The sequence below is a fragment of the Vicia villosa genome, unplaced genomic scaffold (genome assembly GCF_029867415.1).
Source record: "Vicia villosa cultivar HV-30 ecotype Madison, WI unplaced genomic scaffold, Vvil1.0 ctg.000986F_1_1, whole genome shotgun sequence".
NCBI lineage: Eukaryota > Viridiplantae > Streptophyta > Magnoliopsida > Fabales > Fabaceae > Vicia > Vicia villosa.
The window spans coordinates 136,887-155,345 of record NW_026705443.1 but is presented as its reverse complement, the minus strand read 5'-3'; positions in this window follow the sequence as shown (position 1 = coordinate 155,345).

The window sequence follows — 18,459 nt, the reverse complement described above, 5'->3', positions numbered from 1 at the left end:
GAATTGAAGTTTGAAAATTTGTATGATGGTACTTTGAGATATATGGAGGTCCATGAAATCCATTTGAGGTCTCAAAAACTTGTTCTCCTGAAAAAAACAAGAAACCCTAGTTAGGGACTGTTTGTGTAGGAGACAGTTAAGCGTACCTGATTTTTGTGCAGTGTTGAGTCTCTGCTAATCATGTGATATTCAGAAGACTTCTAGAACAAAAATCTTGGAATTTTGAAATGCAAAAGTTTGATTTGATTGATGGTACAAAACACGGAGAATTGCACTGTCAGTGGTTTGACTGTCAACTGACTGTTTAGAGTGAAAATTCAACAGTCAAAGTTAATATTATTTTTTTTTGTTTTTGTTTTGTTTTTGTTTTGTTTTTGTGTTAATGGTGAGAATTTATTTACATGACTTGTTAGAAAAATTAGTGGGAAACAAAAACTAATAATAATTTACTTGTTACCAGTACAGTCTGAATCCCCGGACTTTGTGCCTGCAAAAGATTTAACTCTGTACCAATTGTGTCAGTACTATTTATCTGTAAATAAATCTTAAATAAATAGTGTGTGTGAAGTAATAAACAGTACTTGGCGTTTGTGTAAGAATAAATTCAACAGCGAGCCAAAATACCGTATAAGAAAAATTCTAAAAACCAAGTATTCATAAATCAGGCTATGAAAATCCAAGATTATATGAAACTCTTAATTTTTAGATTAGAGTTTTCTTGAAAAAAGATGCGGGCAAATTTTGGGGTATAACAGTAGGGATCACAACTTGCCCCCCAGCCAGTGGTAGTACCATCTTTTACTACCTTTACTGCCTCTTTGTATGAAGAGATTGATGCTTTCTTTTAGGAAGATTCGTCTTCTAAAGAGAGACCTTGTCATGGGAAGATTGACTTCGCCGATAACAGATTTTCGCGATCCATCAAATGCTCTGACTACTACACCACTGAACTTCATAGGCATTCCTTGGTAAGACAAGCGAGCAAGAGTAGTCTTTGGCACCACATTCAAGGAAGATCCAGTGTCTACCAGCACGTTAGACAAAGAGTCTGACTGGCAGTTCATAGAAATGTGCAGAGTAAGATTGTGATTTCTACTCTCCTCAGGAAGTTCTTCATCACAGAAGCTTAAATTGTTGCAAGCTTTTATGTTGGCTATTATCCCTTCAAAATGGTCAATAGTCACATCATGATCTACAAAAGCTTGATCCAAAACTCTCATCAGGGCTTCCCTATGAGCTTCAGAGTTTAAAAGCAATGAAAGTATTGATATCTTTAAACGAGTCTGCATAAGCTGATCCACAATTTTATATTCAATTCTTTTGATAAGTTTCTAGATTTCATCAAAGTCAGGATTGACATTAGTTCCACTGGATTGGCCAACATCAGTGCTTGTATTACTGATGGGAGTTTCCTCCGGATTCCCTACCGGTGTATCAACAGGATTTTGCCTGGTTGCAGGAGCAACTGGCTGCTTTGGAGGTAGTGGAGTGTACACACGTCCACTTCTTGTAACTCGACTCACATCAGCGATGTTCACGACAAATGAAAGAGTAGGTATAGGAACTTCTTGTCCATTCTTTATCATTGTTGCGTTGTAGTTGTAGGGAACTGCCATGTCAGAGTCATAAGGAACAGGTCCATGTAGACAAATGATCAAAGGAGCAATAGGAACCCTTGGCTTGTTGTAAGTAACTTCTATGCGCTCAGGCATGTTGAAATGAGGAACAATGACGTTAACTTTATGCATTTCCGAGTTGATATCTGAGACTAAATGCTCATGCGGATAACATCCTATCACGTTAACTTCATCTTCATTCCTATTTCTGAAGATTTGAATAGTACCATCATCTAACAAAACTTGAAGATCTCTTCTCACAATCGAACATCCATGAGGATCTATGCTACATATGCTACAGGAACCATAGTGATGTCGGCGAAAATCCCGCCTTTGACAGAGAGTAGCGTGCATTTGTACCAAATCTGCTCTTGATAAGTTTATGTTATAGATTCGGTATTGGCCAGGGCCTTCTTGTACCAGGTTTATAGCATGCCCTCCATGATTGGGCAGCGGATTTGCTTGCACATTTGGATTCAAATTTCTGAAGGAGAGAAGATTTGATCTAACCAACCTCTGAACTTCATATTTCAAAGCTATGCAATGCTCGAGATCATGGCCAGGTGCTCCTTGATGATAAAGGCATGAGACCTCAGCTTTGTACTGTAGCAACCTGCCCTAAAAATTAAGGTTTAGAGTCGCCACCTATTCTGAAAGGCGAATAGGAAACCCTACACAGATATGAGATTCGGGGTAAGATTATTATAATCAGGTCGAGGGAAGGTGTTAGGCACCCTCAACCCTTTCCTATTGGCTTTGAATCTAAAGTAAAGGTTTATGGCTAAAATATTGAGGTTTAATAGCTAAAGAATTGAATAGGGGAAAATTGAGATTTTAGGGAGGGGGACTCGCCTTGGTTATTGTAATACGGTGAACTGACTTTTTAATAATGAAAATGTTGCGGTAAGCAAGAGTCGCCACCGACTTTTATTTTATCCAATTTTAGGAAAGGCTAAAAGAACAGGAAAAGACCTTTTAAAAAGATTTTGAGTTCGGGGGGTAAGTTATACAAAGGGAAGGTGTAAGGCACCCTTTGCATCCATGGTTATCCATGGGCTCTTAATTGCTTAGCTCACTTTGTTTGTTTGATTTGTTTGAAAAGAGCAGTGTGTAAAAAAGTAAAAACTTTGTCCAAGGACTTTAGCTTGTAAATAAGCGTAGCCTTGTTTTGAAAGTATTTGAAATTGAGTTGGAAAAGTATTTTTAATTTGAATTTGAAAAGAGCGAGCAATTAGTAGCAACTACCCTAAGTTTGAAAATTCGTTCTTTTAGCTTTTCGAGGCGAAAGGATCTATCCATGCCATAAAGGGCAGGAAGTCTTTCAATTGGATGTTTAAGGGTCATCGAGTAATCGTTCGCCATAAGACTGTCCCATGCCATAAAGAGGGCAGGTAGTCTAAGGGAAGGATATAATAGTCATTAATCTTTTTAGGCATCATGCGAGGATACCTTAGCAATTGGGACAATCATCATGTTTTTACCGAGGCAGCTTCGAGGGGCAGAATTGATGATAATGAACTTAGGGCAACATTTTGTTTTGCTTTAGGTATCCTCGGAATCGAGGGACTTTGACTATTTAGTACACTTAAAGGCAACAAGGCAACAGGAAACAAAGGCAACCAGAGGGATTACCCTAAAGGTGTGTGGGTGCAACAATCACGTGGTTGTATTCGAATATTTTATCTTGTTAGTGATCTAACGTTTGATTAATTAATCTTGTCACTCCCTACATTACTAACCACACAATAATAATATAATAATATAATTTAAGTGCCTTAAAGGCCAAACAATACAACCAGTAAACAGTTACATAATAGTGGGGGAAGGGAATAAGAAACCAGCGGATCCCTTAAAAGGGTTTGACATAAGTAATAATAAACGAAGAAAAATATAAAGGTTAAGGTTTAGGGTTACCAATATCCGTAGCTTTGGCAACTCGACGAACCTTTAGCTTCGATTAATGAAGGTTGATGGGCAGAGTTTTGCCTTGAGCATGAGAAGCATTGACCCTGACCATTGGAGAATTGACAAAGGAAAAGAAAGCAGTGAGTGTAGGAGAGATTCATGGGCATTTGAAAATAGATCCTAACTGGAAAAATAAAAATTAAAATAATATTAAAACGAAATAAATAAATAACAAAGGTTTAGAAACTTAGCTTCTTGATTGGCATGGCGCGTAGTCGGAAGAATCTTGATTAACCCTGAAAAATTGAACAACAACAGAAAAAGGTTAGTGTATGAATGATCTACAAATCCTAAAAAGGTTTATGAACCCTGAAAGGTTTTCAAACCCAAGAAAACTTATTGTGACCTAAAAAGAGGTTTGTAAGGCATAAAATGCGTTAGTGGACAACACCTACCAAGATTCTAAGGTTTATAAATGACTCGAGGTTAACAAACTAAAAACTAATTATTAATTTTTTATTAACTAATTAATTAAAAGTATGTACCAAATAATAATTTGTTAATGTTTAAAAAAATTAATTATTGATAAAATCATGAAAAAATCGAGTTTTCGGTAAATAAATAAAATAAATATCCTCATAAAAATATTGACTTTAGTAAATACATAAAAAAGAATTGAAAAGTATTTAGTAATTAAAGAAAAATTAACTTAATTAAAAGGAAGTTATGTGATAAAAAAATAAAATAAAAAAGCTGAAAAACTTAGCTGCGATCACGTGTTGCTGGCTGAGGGCGCACAGGATGGAGCTTCCTTTCCTGAACGCAGGATCTGGCGTTTGATTGATCTGGGACTGCAGACCCTGAAATGTTAGATTAATCCACGCATGCATAAGCTGTGAATGTCTGCAAAATTGTCCAATGCTCACGATGATAGTACCTCACACAAACAAGAAAATGTTAGTAACAATAGATATACAAATTGTCGAATATTTACAAGTTACATACTCAACCTAATTAAAATATAGAGGAAATATTTTGGTGTTTTTTATTTGTGAATTAATAATAAAAAAAATTATGTTAATTAACCTAAGTAAATAATTAATCTAATTACATATCTTACCTAAAAATTAATTTGATCAATCTAACTAACCAAATCTTTTTTTTTGTATTTGTAATATTGAAAAATAAAATCTAAATCACCATTTTTTTTTAATTTTTAATAAGAGACTAATGAGATAGTTTTTATTGGAAATGAATAAGAAAAAATGCAACAGCATGTGGAGATACACACCCCTGTTCTTTTGACGTCACTTTTCATGAAAAGAAAATTAGAAAGATAGATAAATAAAACAATAGTAAAAAAAAAGGAAATTGAAGCAATTTTCTAAAACCACTTTTCCCAAATTCATGCTTTCTCGCTCACGCTTCGGTACCGACACAAACCACACATATCCTTTTTCCTTTATTTTTCTTAGAACAAGCAAATTGGTAATGATTCAAACAAAGCCATTAGAAAACAAATATTAACAAATAGCATCAGAACCCAAACCAAATGAAATCAATAGCAGAAACGGCATCAAGACTTACCAGCGATGAATCAACGGCGGTGGATGTGACCGGATCTAGCAGTCGGAGGCGTTTCCGATTTTGTGCTGTGCGCTCGTTTGTAGTATAATGGCATGGCTATGGCGGTTCAAATCTGGATCGGGTGGGATTTGTTTTGAGTCTTCTTTCTCCAACCTGTGTTTTATTACTGCTGAAATCACATGGGAACAACAACAATAGCATGATTAGATAGTATCAATGAAAAACAAAAAAAAGTTATGGATCAATTGTTTATCGAAGCTGCGGATTAGCGATAAGATGTCGACACTGCAGATGTTGTTGTAGCTGCGTGTAGCTGCTGGTGTCGGTATCGGTATCGTAAATGTTTGTTTTCGGATTCCTCAACAAGATGGTTGTACTGATAAAAGTAAAGAAAAAACAAAGACGACATACTATATTATTTTGTTACAGGTTATTGTAAGTTTATGAGTTTTGTGATGTCATGGTATTGACATGGAGGTTATTGGATGATGATTTTGTACAGGTTGTTATTGTTAACAATGAGATTTACTGTGCGAAGAACAAATTAATCGTCGTGTGCTATACGTGTGAGGGGCTGGCATAAGGGTTGAGACAAAAAATCTCCCCCAAATAAGGTCTTCGTTGTTGTTATATATACAAAAAAAAATTAGGTTAAAAATGCATGAACCAAAACTATTTGAAATAATTCAAAGGCCCAAAATTATCTGATTAGAGACTTATGACTATATTTAATCAATTAAAAAAAAGTGTAAAATCTTTTTCAATCTTTTTATATTTTAAATTTTTTTTTTTTTGTGTATTTTTATGAATAAAAATGAAAAACTTAAAAAATTAATGCTTAAATAGTAAAAAACGAAAATTGAATATTAAAATAATAAAAATGCAATTTTTGTGATTTTTAAATAAATAAAAATGAAATTAGAACTAAAATAAAAAACGAATAAAACGGAGAAAAGTTAGAAATGGGGATCGAGCCCGGGACCTCTCACTCTTGTACCATTTAACCCCAATTCCTTACCAACTGTGTTATGCCACTTATTCGAAATAATACGACATTTGCAAATATATGCGGGCAAATTTTGGGGTATGACAGCTGCCCCTGTTCAATTATCTTAAACCTGAAGATGTAGAGTGGTCTGTATGCCAGTCGGTATCTGAAGGTGGAAGATGATTGAACACAAGAATACCAAGAAATTTGCCCTATTTGAAGTAGGGACTCTTGTCGGAGATGGGCTTGTAGATGCCATCTGGTAGTTGTTGGAGTATGGATTGTTACGAATTTTCTGCTTTTGTTGTCTTCCCTTTTTTGAATGTTGAGGAACCGTCAAAGGTATCGACTCAAATCTGTGTTGGGTTATTAAGGCACCGTCAAAGGCATCGACTTAACTCTGAAGTATATCATTTAAGGAACCGTCAAAGGTATCGACTTAAATCTGAAGTATGTCGTTAAGGCACCGTCAAAGGTATCGACTTAACTCTGAAGTATATCATTTAAGGAACCGTCAAAGGTATCGACTTAAATCTGAAAGTAGATCATTAAGGAACCGTCAAAGGTATCGACTTAAATCTGAAGTAGGTCGTTAAGGAACCGTCAAAGGTATCAACTTAACTCTGAAATGTTTGTTTGGGGATTGATCAGTAACTTGATATACCCTGACTGGGGAGAAAAGATATGTAGCGTTGAAGGTGTGAACTCTGTTGGGATATGTTCTTGCAAAATCAGCTTTGTGGGAAGACGTGGGTGTCTTGAACGTTGCCCCTAGTATTATAGTACCTACCATTCCTGGATTTGATTAGGACACACCACTGAGTATTGATCAAGATGTCGAACTGGGCTTGTATAGATTTGCCCCAGTTGGTAGGGACCTTGGAAAGATTCGCCTCGCGAGGACTTTATGAGATGTGCACTCTGGCGTCATGCCCCTCGTAATCATAGGCCCAGGACAATGCCCCATATTGATTTACTTGGATGCATGCCCCTGAATATTTTTGGCATCCTTGAGAGATTCTCGGAATCTTGACTGGATTGCCCCAGATTGATCGGGAAATATTTTGAAACCCATTTGAGATGTATGCCTTTGACTTTTTGGCATTTGAGAGATTCTTTGAATTTTGACTGGATTGCCCCAGATTGATTGAGCAAAACGTGTCATGCCCCTTGTATTCGTAGGAGACATTGTGTCTTGGAGTAAACTTGTCTGTCGGGATAACCTTCAGTCATTAGTTGTACCCTGTGCAAGTTCTTTCTGATGCTAACATTTGAAATTATGTAGCAGAATATGCTTAATAATGAATTCATGAGATGCAATGTATATGTCTGTCTTGAGTTTTTTGAAAAACATTAAAACCAGAGATGTAAAAGTGTGTTATTTGTAAAACATGATATTTGTAACAACGTGATGTTTGTAAAAATGAAATATCGACTCAGCATTTGTGATAAACCTTAAGGAGTCAGGATACCTTTGTTGTAACAGTATGCTTTCGAACTAACCATGCTTCAGTTAGGACTTTCAAGGGTTGTAACGTGGCTTGGTTCACGGTTTAAGAAACAAAGGATAAAGGCTCAAAATTTTATTATACCCACCCCTCTTCGTGATGTTCTTCAGTCCTAAGCTCAGTTAATTCAACTTATGCATTCGGGTTCCAAGAGACTTTTGCACCTTTTGATAATGATGATGGTTCACAAGCAAAGAGCACTTTTTGAGACAGCAGTCACTTCTTCCTTTTGGTAGTTACAACATTGTGTTGTTCAGGAATTTATTGACTTCTCTTTTTTTTCATCTTTTTGATATCCCTAACTTTTGCCTGAACTGTCTATCTTGAGCTTACAGTCAGCGGGATGCCTTGATTTTTGCCTAAGTCACCTTTTTGATTTTTGACTTAGCAGGCTTTTCTTTGTATATGTTTTTTCCATCATTTTTTTGAAAGATATTGACTGCCTTGTTTAATGATTGATGAACCATCATTGGCTTTTGATTGGTGTCTCCAACACTTCTTTGATGTGTGCGGATGAACGCTTGTAATTGAAACCTTTGTTGAAAGGTGTACTAAATGATTCCCTTGAAATAGAATGTACAGCCAAAATAACTGAGAACTACCCTGCCCCAGGTTATGATCAAGGATTTTAATTTGTTCAAGAAATAAAACTTCTACTCCTTAGGCTCAAAGGGGTTGACGAGGGATTAACATCCTTATATCTCCACTGTTTAGGAATTGAAACAATGCCTGTACATCGTCAGCATAGTCTGTTCGAAAGCATATTGTATGAGATTGCGGTATCATTTTCGTCATCCTCCCTCAAGAGGCTTACACCTTAGCAGGAGTTGAATATCACAAAAACATATGCAAGGTAAAGACATAATTTAAAATGAGTGATAGCGAAATAATTTATTCAAGACAAACATATGCAATGCACTGATGATGATTATTAAAACAGATAATGTCTATCATGATTCAAATGTTTAAACAAACAGAAGAGAAATATGCAAATGAAAGTAGATCTAATGATCCAGAAGTTCGTCCGTCTAGACCTCAATCAGTCTTGTCATGGCTATGCATAAGAGCGGTGATCACCACAGGTGTTTCAGGAGGGTCGAATTTGATTTCTCCGTCATTCATCAGATCTTGAATCTTATTCTTTAATGTCCAGCAATTGTTTTTTGTAATGTCCAGGAATTGTTTGTGTAATGTCCAGGAATGTTGGAATGGTACGTGCATCTCTCATTGAATTTATATCCAGGGGTGGAGGTGTTAGAATTCTTAGGAGCATCCCTCAGAGTAATCAATTTGATCTTCAATAGATGTTGTAATGCGTGAGCCAACGACGCTTAGGTGCATCTGGCTTGCGTCGTTGTTGTGGAACTGGTGTAGAAATTCAGAGTATCCGGGGTTCGAGCTTCCAGAATGTGTATCTGATAAGAATGTTTCAGAACGTCCGAGGTTCGAGCTTCCGGAGTGTATATCTGATCGGAATGTTTCAGAAGTCTGGGGGTCAAGCTTCCAGAATGTTCATCTGATTGGAACTTTCAGAATGTCCGGGGTTCGAGCTTCCGGAATGTATATCTGATCGGAACGTTTCAGAAGTCTGGAGGTCAAGCTTCCAGAATGTTCATCTGATTGGAACTTTCAGAATGTCCGGGGTTCGAGCTTCCGGAATGTATATCTGATCGGAACGTTTCAGAAGTCTGGAGGTCAAGCTTCCAGAATGTTCATCTGATAGAGATTGATTTGTTGATGGTATCTGTCTGACCAGTTGGTCGACCTGAAAGGAAAAGTTAGTTCTATGTGATGTTATGAATGCAAATGCAATATTTTCAAGGATCTATAGGAAATTTAGGTTGGTTGCGTCTTCGTCTGAAGATTTCTGACTTTCGTCTTTGAACGTCCTTCTTTGAGAATCGAGCTCACCATATCGAGTGGGTCATCGCCTCTGATTCGGGATACTTCGGAATTTGAAGATACATGGCCAGAGGAAAGTAAATCCTCTTGCCCCTTGTTAGGTGCTAAACCTTTGAATCGGAAGGTATGTGGCTAGAGGAAAATAAATCCTCTTGTCCCTTGATTGGGAGATCAACCCTTGATAGAGGTACCTGAAATTGTGCGCCCTAAATCCCTAAGATCCTTGAAAGGATTAGTTAAATCATGTTATGCTTATGATGTCATGATGCCATGCAGATGCAATGCATTAAGTAAAGCATAAGGTCATAAGGACGAGATGTCCTACAGGAGGACCCTGCAAGGAAATAAAGGTTAGAGCATAAGATAATGAGGACGAGATGTCCTACAAGCAAATCTTGCGATGAAACAAAAAGGTTAGATAACAAGCAAGTCACACAAGAGTCCTTAAGTTTAAAGGCTTGCATGAAGTATGACCAGGTGACTACCCTTCCCCAAAGGTACTTCTAAGGATAAGGATGATATCAGCGACGGGTTCTACCAAGTTACTCAGAATTGTTAGCCCCTCTAAAGCACCCTCGAACATGGTACATGCATACCACGCAATGATACTTTGAGAGAGAACCTATCTGAGTTGTAGTATCGGGTAGCGACTATGCCCTTAACATGCATCAAGAGTAGTCCCCCCACTACGTTCCTAAAGGCCAAGATGGGTTAGAGGTGACTAAAGGTCCTTGAGCTCCGACGCACCCAAAGATACATGCATAAACCTCTCTCATGCAAAAGAGGTACACAATAACCAGTGGAGGCCTAACTCAAGTGCGAACTTCATTTTGACCAACCCCAAGCATGCAAAAGGGGGGTCTCCATGACTATGCCGCTCCTATCTTAAGGTGCACTCGAATCCGGGTGTAGGATTCATCTTCCATTCGATACCCAAAACAACCTTGAAAAATAAAACAAACAAACAAACAATTATTGAAGTGATCCTAAACTTTAAGGTAACCCCTCTTTTATTCGAAAGCATCCCCAGCAGAGTCGCCAGTTCTGTAATACGGTGAACTGACTTTTTAATAATGAAAATGTTGCGGTAAGCAAGAGTCGCCACCGACTTTTATTTTATCCAATTTTAGGAAAGGCTAAAAGAACAGGAAAAGACCTTTTAAAAAGATTTTGAGTTCGGGGGGTAAGTTATACAAAGGGAAGGTGTAAGGCACCCTTTGCATCCATGGTTATCCATGGGCTCTTAATTGCTTAGCTCACTTTGTTTGTTTGATTTGTTTGAAAAGAGCAGTGTGTAAAAAAGTAAAAACTTTGTCCAAGGACTTTAGCTTGTAAATAAGCGTAGCCTTGTTTTGAAAGTATTTGAAATTGAGTTGGAAAAGTATTTTTAATTTGAATTTGAAAAGAGCGAGCAATTAGTAGCAACTACCCTAAGTTTGAAAATTCGTTCTTTTAGCTTTTCGAGGCGAAAGGATCTATCCATGCCATAAAGGGCAGGAAGTCTTTCAATTGGATGTTTAAGGGTCATCGAGTAATCGTTCGCCATAAGACTGTCCCATGCCATAAAGAGGGCAGGTAGTCTAAGGGAAGGATATAATAGTCATTAATCTTTTTAGGCATCATGCGAGGATACCTTAGCAATTGGGACAATCATCATGTTTTTACCGAGGCAGCTTCGAGGGGCAGAATTGATGATAATGAACTTAGGGCAACATTTTGTTTTGCTTTAGGTATCCTCGTAATCGAGGGACTTTGACTATTTAGTACACTTAAAGGCAACAAGGCAACAGGAAACAAAGGCAACCAGAGGGATTACCCTAAAGGTGTGTGGGTGCAACAATCACGTGGTTGTATTCGAATATTTTATCTTGTTAGTGATCTAACGTTTGATTAATTAATCTTGTCACTCCCTACATTACTAACCACACAATAATAATATAATAATATAATTTAAGTGCCTTAAAGGCCAAACAATACAACCAGTAAACAGTTACATAATAGTGGGGGAAGGGAATAAGAAACCAGCGGATCCCTTAAAAGGGTTTGACATAAGTAATAATAAACGAAGAAAAATATAAAGGTTAAGGTTTAGGGTTACCAATATCCGTAGCTTTGGCAACTCGACGAACCTTTAGCTTCGATTAATGAAGGTTGATGGGCAGAGTTTTGCCTTGAGCATGAGAAGCATTGACCCTGACCATTGGAGAATTGACAAAGGAAAAGAAAGCAGTGAGTGTAGGAGAGATTCATGGGCATTTGAAAATAGATCCTAACTGGAAAAATAAAAATTAAAATAATATTAAAACGAAATAAATAAATAACAAAGGTTTAGAAACTTAGCTTCTTGATTGGCATGGCGCGTAGTCGGAAGAATCTTGATTAACCCTGAAAATTTGAACAACAACAGAAAAAGGTTAGTGTATGAATGATCTACAAATCCTAAAAAGGTTTATGAACCCTGAAAGGTTTTCAAACCCAAGAAAACTTATTGTGACCTAAAAAGAGGTTTGTAAGGCATAAAATGCGTTAGTGGACAACACCTACCAAGATTCTAAGGTTTATAAATGACTCGAGGTTAACAAACTAAAAACTAATTATTAATTTTTTATTAACTAATTAATTAAAAGTATGTACCAAATAATAATTTGTTAATGTTTAAAAAAATTAATTATTGATAAAATCATGAAAAAATCGAGTTTTCGGTAAATAAATAAAATAAATATCCTCATAAAAATATTGACTTTAGTAAATACATAAAAAAGAATTGAAAAGTATTTAGTAATTAAAGAAAAATTAACTTAATTAAAAGGAAGTTATGTGATAAAAAAATAAAATAAAAAAGCTGAAAAACTTAGCTGCGATCACGTGTTGCTGGCTGAGGGCGCACAGGATGGAGCTTCCTTTCCTGAACGCAGGATCTGGCGTTTGATTGATCTGGGACTGCAGACCCTGAAATGTTAGATTAATCCACGCATGCATAAGCTGTGAATGTCTGCAAAATTGTCCAATGCTCACGATGATAGTACCTCACACAAACAAGAAAATGTTAGTAACAATAGATATACAAATTGTCGAATATTTACAAGTTACATACTCAACCTAATTAAAATATAGAGGAAATATTTTGGTGTTTTTTATTTGTGAATTAATAATAAAAAAAATTATGTTAATTAACCTAAGTAAATGATTAATCTAATTACATATCTTACCTAAAAATTAATTTGATCAATCTAACTAACCAAATCTTTTTTTTTGTATTTGTAATATTGAAAAATAAAATCTAAATCACCATTTTTTTTTAATTTTTAATAAGAGACTAATGAGATAGTTTTTATTGGAAATGAATAAGAAAAAATGCAACAGCATGTGGAGATACACACCCCTGTTCTTTTGACGTCACTTTTCATGAAAAGAAAATTAGAAAGATAGATAAATAAAACAATAGTAAAAAAAAAGGAAATTGAAGCAATTTTCTAAAACCACTTTTCCCAAATTCATGCTTTCTCGCTCACGCTTCGGTACCGACACAAACCACACATATCCTTTTTCCTTTATTTTTCTTAGAACAAGCAAATTGGTAATGATTCAAACAAAGCCATTAGAAAACAAATATTAACAAATAGCATCAGAACCCAAACCAAATGAAATCAATAGCAGAAACGGCATCAAGACTTACCAGCGATGAATCAACGGCGGTGGATGTGACCGGATCTAGCAGTCGGAGGCGTTTCCGATTTTGTGCTGTGCGCTCGTTTGTAGTATAATGGCATGGCTATGGCGGTTCAAATCTGGATCGGGTGGGATTTGTTTTGAGTCTTCTTTCTCCAACCTGTGTTTTATTACTGCTGAAATCACATGGGAACAACAACAATAGCATGATTAGATAGTATCAATGAAAAACAAAAAAAAGTTATGGATCAATTGTTTATCGAAGCTGCGGATTAGCGATAAGATGTCGACACTGCAGATGTTGTTGTAGCTGCGTGTAGCTGCTGGTGTCGGTATCGGTATCGTAAATGTTTGTTTTCGGATTCCTCAACAAGATGGTTGTACTGATAAAAGTAAAGAAAAAACAAAGACGACATACTATATTATTTTGTTACAGGTTATTGTAAGTTTATGAGTTTTGTGATGTCATGGTATTGACATGGAGGTTATTGGATGATGATTTTGTACAGGTTGTTATTGTTAACAATGAGATTTACTGTGCGAAGAACAAATTAATCGTCGTGTGCTATACGTGTGAGGGGCTGGCATAAGGGTTGAGACAAAAAATCTCCCCCAAATAAGGTCTTCGTTGTTGTTATATATACAAAAAAAAATTAGGTTAAAAATGCATGAACCAAAACTAATTGAAATAATTCAAAGGCCCAAAATTATCTGATTAGAGACTTATGACTATATTTAATCAATTAAAAAAAAGTGTAAAATCTTTTTCAATCTTTTTATATTTTAATTTTTTTTTTTTTGTGTATTTTTATGAATAAAAATGAAAAACTTAAAAAATTAATGCTTAAATAGTAAAAAACGAAAATTGAATATTAAAATAATAAAAATGCAATTTTTGTGATTTTTAAATAAATAAAAATGAAATTAGAACTAAAATAAAAAACGAATAAAACGGAGAAAAGTTAGAAATGGGGATCGAGCCCGGGACCTCTCACTCTTGTACCATTTAACCCCAATTCCTTACCAACTGTGTTATGCCACTTATTCGAAATAATACGACATTTGCAAATATATGCGGGCAAATTTTGGGGTATGACAGTTTTCCAAGTGCCTACGTATCTCCTTATGGAGAATCAGAGTCAACGTAGTTCGGGCACAGGGTTGTACGCCTTTGAATTAGTATGAGGTTGTTTGAAGGCCTTTTGAATGGCCTGTCGTAGTTTTTTGAAATGCGAAGTTCGAAGGTATTTTGAATTACCTTATCGTAGTTGTGAACATCGCAATGTTGAAGGGTTGAAAATCCGTAGTGGCGTGGTTTAGTGTGTTTTAGATTTGGGCGTACAGCCCTGGTTTAATATGTCACTGTTAGTTGCGATGATCAATAGGTTTGATCATTATAGTCAACGGATTAAAGGGGCATTGCTGGTTACTCTGATAGATAGATTCGATCGTCGTGAGCAGCAAATTAAATGTATTTTAAATTATATATTTTTTTATCTCTCGTCTAATGCGACTAATAGATTTAGTCGGGTCGAGGAGAGAATTAATCGAAGGTTAATGTTTCTCCAAATGGGCAATGGGATCGGGCAAACCCTAATGCATATAACCTTTTTTCTTTAGAGTTTTTTATTGTTTTATAATTACAGTTGATTAAAATTAATTAACTCGAATTAATCAAGGAAATAACCGGAAAGATAATCGGGATAATCCTAAATACTAGCCTAATCCTAATTTATTCTAATCCTAATTCTAATTAATTAATTAAACTAAACATAATTAATTCAATTTAAATAATTAGACAAAATAAATAAATAAATAAATAATAATAATAAAGAAACCTGGGCAGAAATCCTGTGTTACAGCCTTTTGAAGCTCCATGGTAGAGCTCTGTCTTCTTATCCCTTAGATCTGAATACAGGTGTAATCCTGTGGTCTCCGTGTAGGGACGCACGATGGTCCGTAGGGGATGCGCAGCATAGGATTTACCAATTGATTATAACAAAATAAGTTAAGAATAAAAAGGAAAAGAACACACCTGACCTGGGGATCGAACCCAGGTCCTTTTAGCTATCACCAAGGCACTTCAACCAATCCGGCCAAGTACTTCACGCTGATGTGGAAGCGTATCCAATATAACAAATAGACTTTGTTTAAAATTTTAAATGAAAAGCTGCGCACCCAGCTTTGTCTTTAACCCGTAGAATTTCTGGAAAAAGTTACAGACATATGCCCACGGTTTTAACCGTTGCCGTAGAACTCCCTTCTCAAAAAAACCTGTAAATCATTGTCAAAAAATGCAAGAAAATAACCCAGACTATATAAACATATCTTCACGAATCCATTGGCCACATTAATTTAACGTGAAATCGCTTCTCTTCAAAAACCCCCTTTTGAAGGTTATGAACCCTAATAATGGTGGATGGTTCAAACTGCAGCAAAAGCTCAATTAAACTATACAGCTAGCATTAGAATATCATCACTAGCGCAGATATATAATCAAATTGTATCAACAATACGCGTGTGCATGAAATCGAAGCTTAAAGAACTCGTCCAAATTATGAATGCCAACGACGCGATTCTGGAGGTGCTGGAGCCTTGTGACAGGTTGTATATCTTCAGGCAAGATCCAAGATCGTATTTTAAACCTTCAAAAGTCCCTGAATTCGTCCCAAGCTATAAGCACGAAATCGTTTTTTTTCACGAAAAATTGTCTCGGTTTCGGGTCTTCCTTGCCGATTTCCACCCCCCTTCACCTACAATCCTTATCTCTATATATATGGCATCAGTCTAGGTTTTGACAATTAATTCTTGATTTAAATTAGATTAAATGTTGATTGAGTGAGGTTAAGGATGATTGGGATTTGTTGCAATATTTGTTGAAGATTTGGAGTGATATTGGAAGGCTTGCAAATATGGTCCTTTTTTCCTGTGAAAACGTGAACAGCTTGTACAGCATGGCCAATTTGGTTTGTTTCTTTCTTCTTTTTTTTATTTATTTTAATAACCTAATGATAATACTTAATAGTAGCAATAAAATAGCATTAAAATACTAATATATATATTTTTTATTTAACTAAAAGAAATCAAATGATAAAAAATAATAATGAAAAATTACAATAATAATAATTCTAATAATAATAATAAAAAATCCTAATCCTGATAATTAATAATACTTATAAATAATTAAACAAATAATAATTTTATCATAATAAAAACCCAAATGATAATCCTAATATTAGTAATGATATTAATAATAAACATTTAGCAAAATTAAATACTAATAGAACTAAATCAATACCTTACCAATTAAATATATTTTTTTTGAAAATAAAACCCATCGGAATATCCCCAAACATGATCCCAGCCTGAGACAGATGTGCCAAATGTTTGGACCCAAGATACTTGTTAATTTCACCCCGTTTTAACTCAGGGTATTTTATAAGAGGGTGGGTTTGACAATAGGAATGTCAAACCCTATGACTCTTAATTTGGACCCTTGATGAACTAAAAGACATGAATTGATCGGGCAAATTTTGGGGTATGACAGCTGCCCCTGTTCAATCTTCTTAAACCCGAAGAGTCGGATAGGCACGTCTGCCTATCGTGATCTAAAGGTAGAAGATGATTGGACACTGAAATGCCCTAAAATTTGCATGGGAAGAAATTCCGTAGGAGATGGGCTTACAGATGCCCCCCAGGGTAAACACCCTTTTTCAGAGTGTGAAACAGATGCTTTCTGGAAGGAACCACTGTGTTTTGATTGTAGCACGGCCTAAAAAGGCAACCTGAATTTTAAGCAATGTTATGATGCTTGCGATGTATGATGCAGTGAGCTTCTCAAAATAAATGAGAGCAATGCATGTGTATGCACTATGTATGAATGAGGTATGCAATTGAATGATTTATGATTGTTAGTTATGTTAGTTGAAGTATGTTAGTAACTTTGAAAAAGAAAAATAAAATCTTTGTGTGTTATTGATGATGTTTTGGAGAATATCACTGCCGAGGGACTCACGTGATAAACCCTATTGAAGTACCTTTCGTGAAACCCCGTGTGCCTGGAAAGATTCCTGAAAAGAATGGAATATGCCTTAAAGAAGACTGCCTCGAAAGGTTCCTGAAAAGGATGGAATATTCATTTGATTGTAGAATGACCACTATGTGGTTGAAATGTATTGATAACTCCGTGTAGAAAATCCTGATATGGGAAAATAAATCCCTGCACCAATAGGATCATTTCCTATGATTATAGCAAACTCACCTGTACCAATAGGATCATTTGCTACGGTTATAGCAAACTCACCTGCCCCATTAGGATTGTTTGCTAGGGTTATAGCAAACTCACCTGCACTATTAGTATCATTTGCTAGGGTTATAGCAAACTCACCTGCACCATTAGGATTATTTGCTAGGGTTATAGCAAACTCACCTGCACCATTAGGATCATTTGCTAGGGTTATAGCAAACTCACCTGCACCATTAGGATTATTTGCTAGGGTTATAGCAAATCCACCTGCACCATTAGAATCATTGCTAGGGTTATAGCAACTCACCTGCACCATTAGGATTATTTGCTAGGGTTATAGCAAATCCACCTTCACCATTAGGATCATTGCTAGGGTTATAGCAAACTCACCTGCACCAGTAGGATCATTTGCGAGGGTTATCGCAAACTCACCTGCACCAATAGGATCATTTGCTACGGTTATAACAAACTTACCTGCACCAATAGGATTATTTGCTATGGTTATAGCAAACTCACCTGCACCAATAGGATCATTTGCTACGGTTATAGCAAACTCACCTGCACCAATAGGATCATTTGCTACGGTTATAGCAAACTTACCTGCACCAATAGGATTATTTGCTATGGTTATAGCAAACTCACCTGCACCAATAGGATCATTTGCTACGGTTATAGCAAACTCACCTGCACCATTAAGATCATTTGCTAGGGTTATAGCGAACTCACCTGCACCATTAGGATTATTTGCTAGGGTTATCGCAAACTCACCTGCAACAATAGGATCATTTGGCGAGGGTTATCGCAAACTCTCCTGTATAAATTTCTTGACATTTCCGCAGACTGTTAGAAGTATGAGAACCCAATAACCTGGTGTTGCGTATTGTACGCACAAAGTTAAGTTGATGAGTGTATATGGCCCATGTATATGCATATGCATAGACCCTTTGTAATGTTAATGTGTATGCCTGTATGCTGATGCAATCCCAAGATTTTATCTCCTTAAGCCCATTGAACTTTATTTAAACCATATTTGCACCT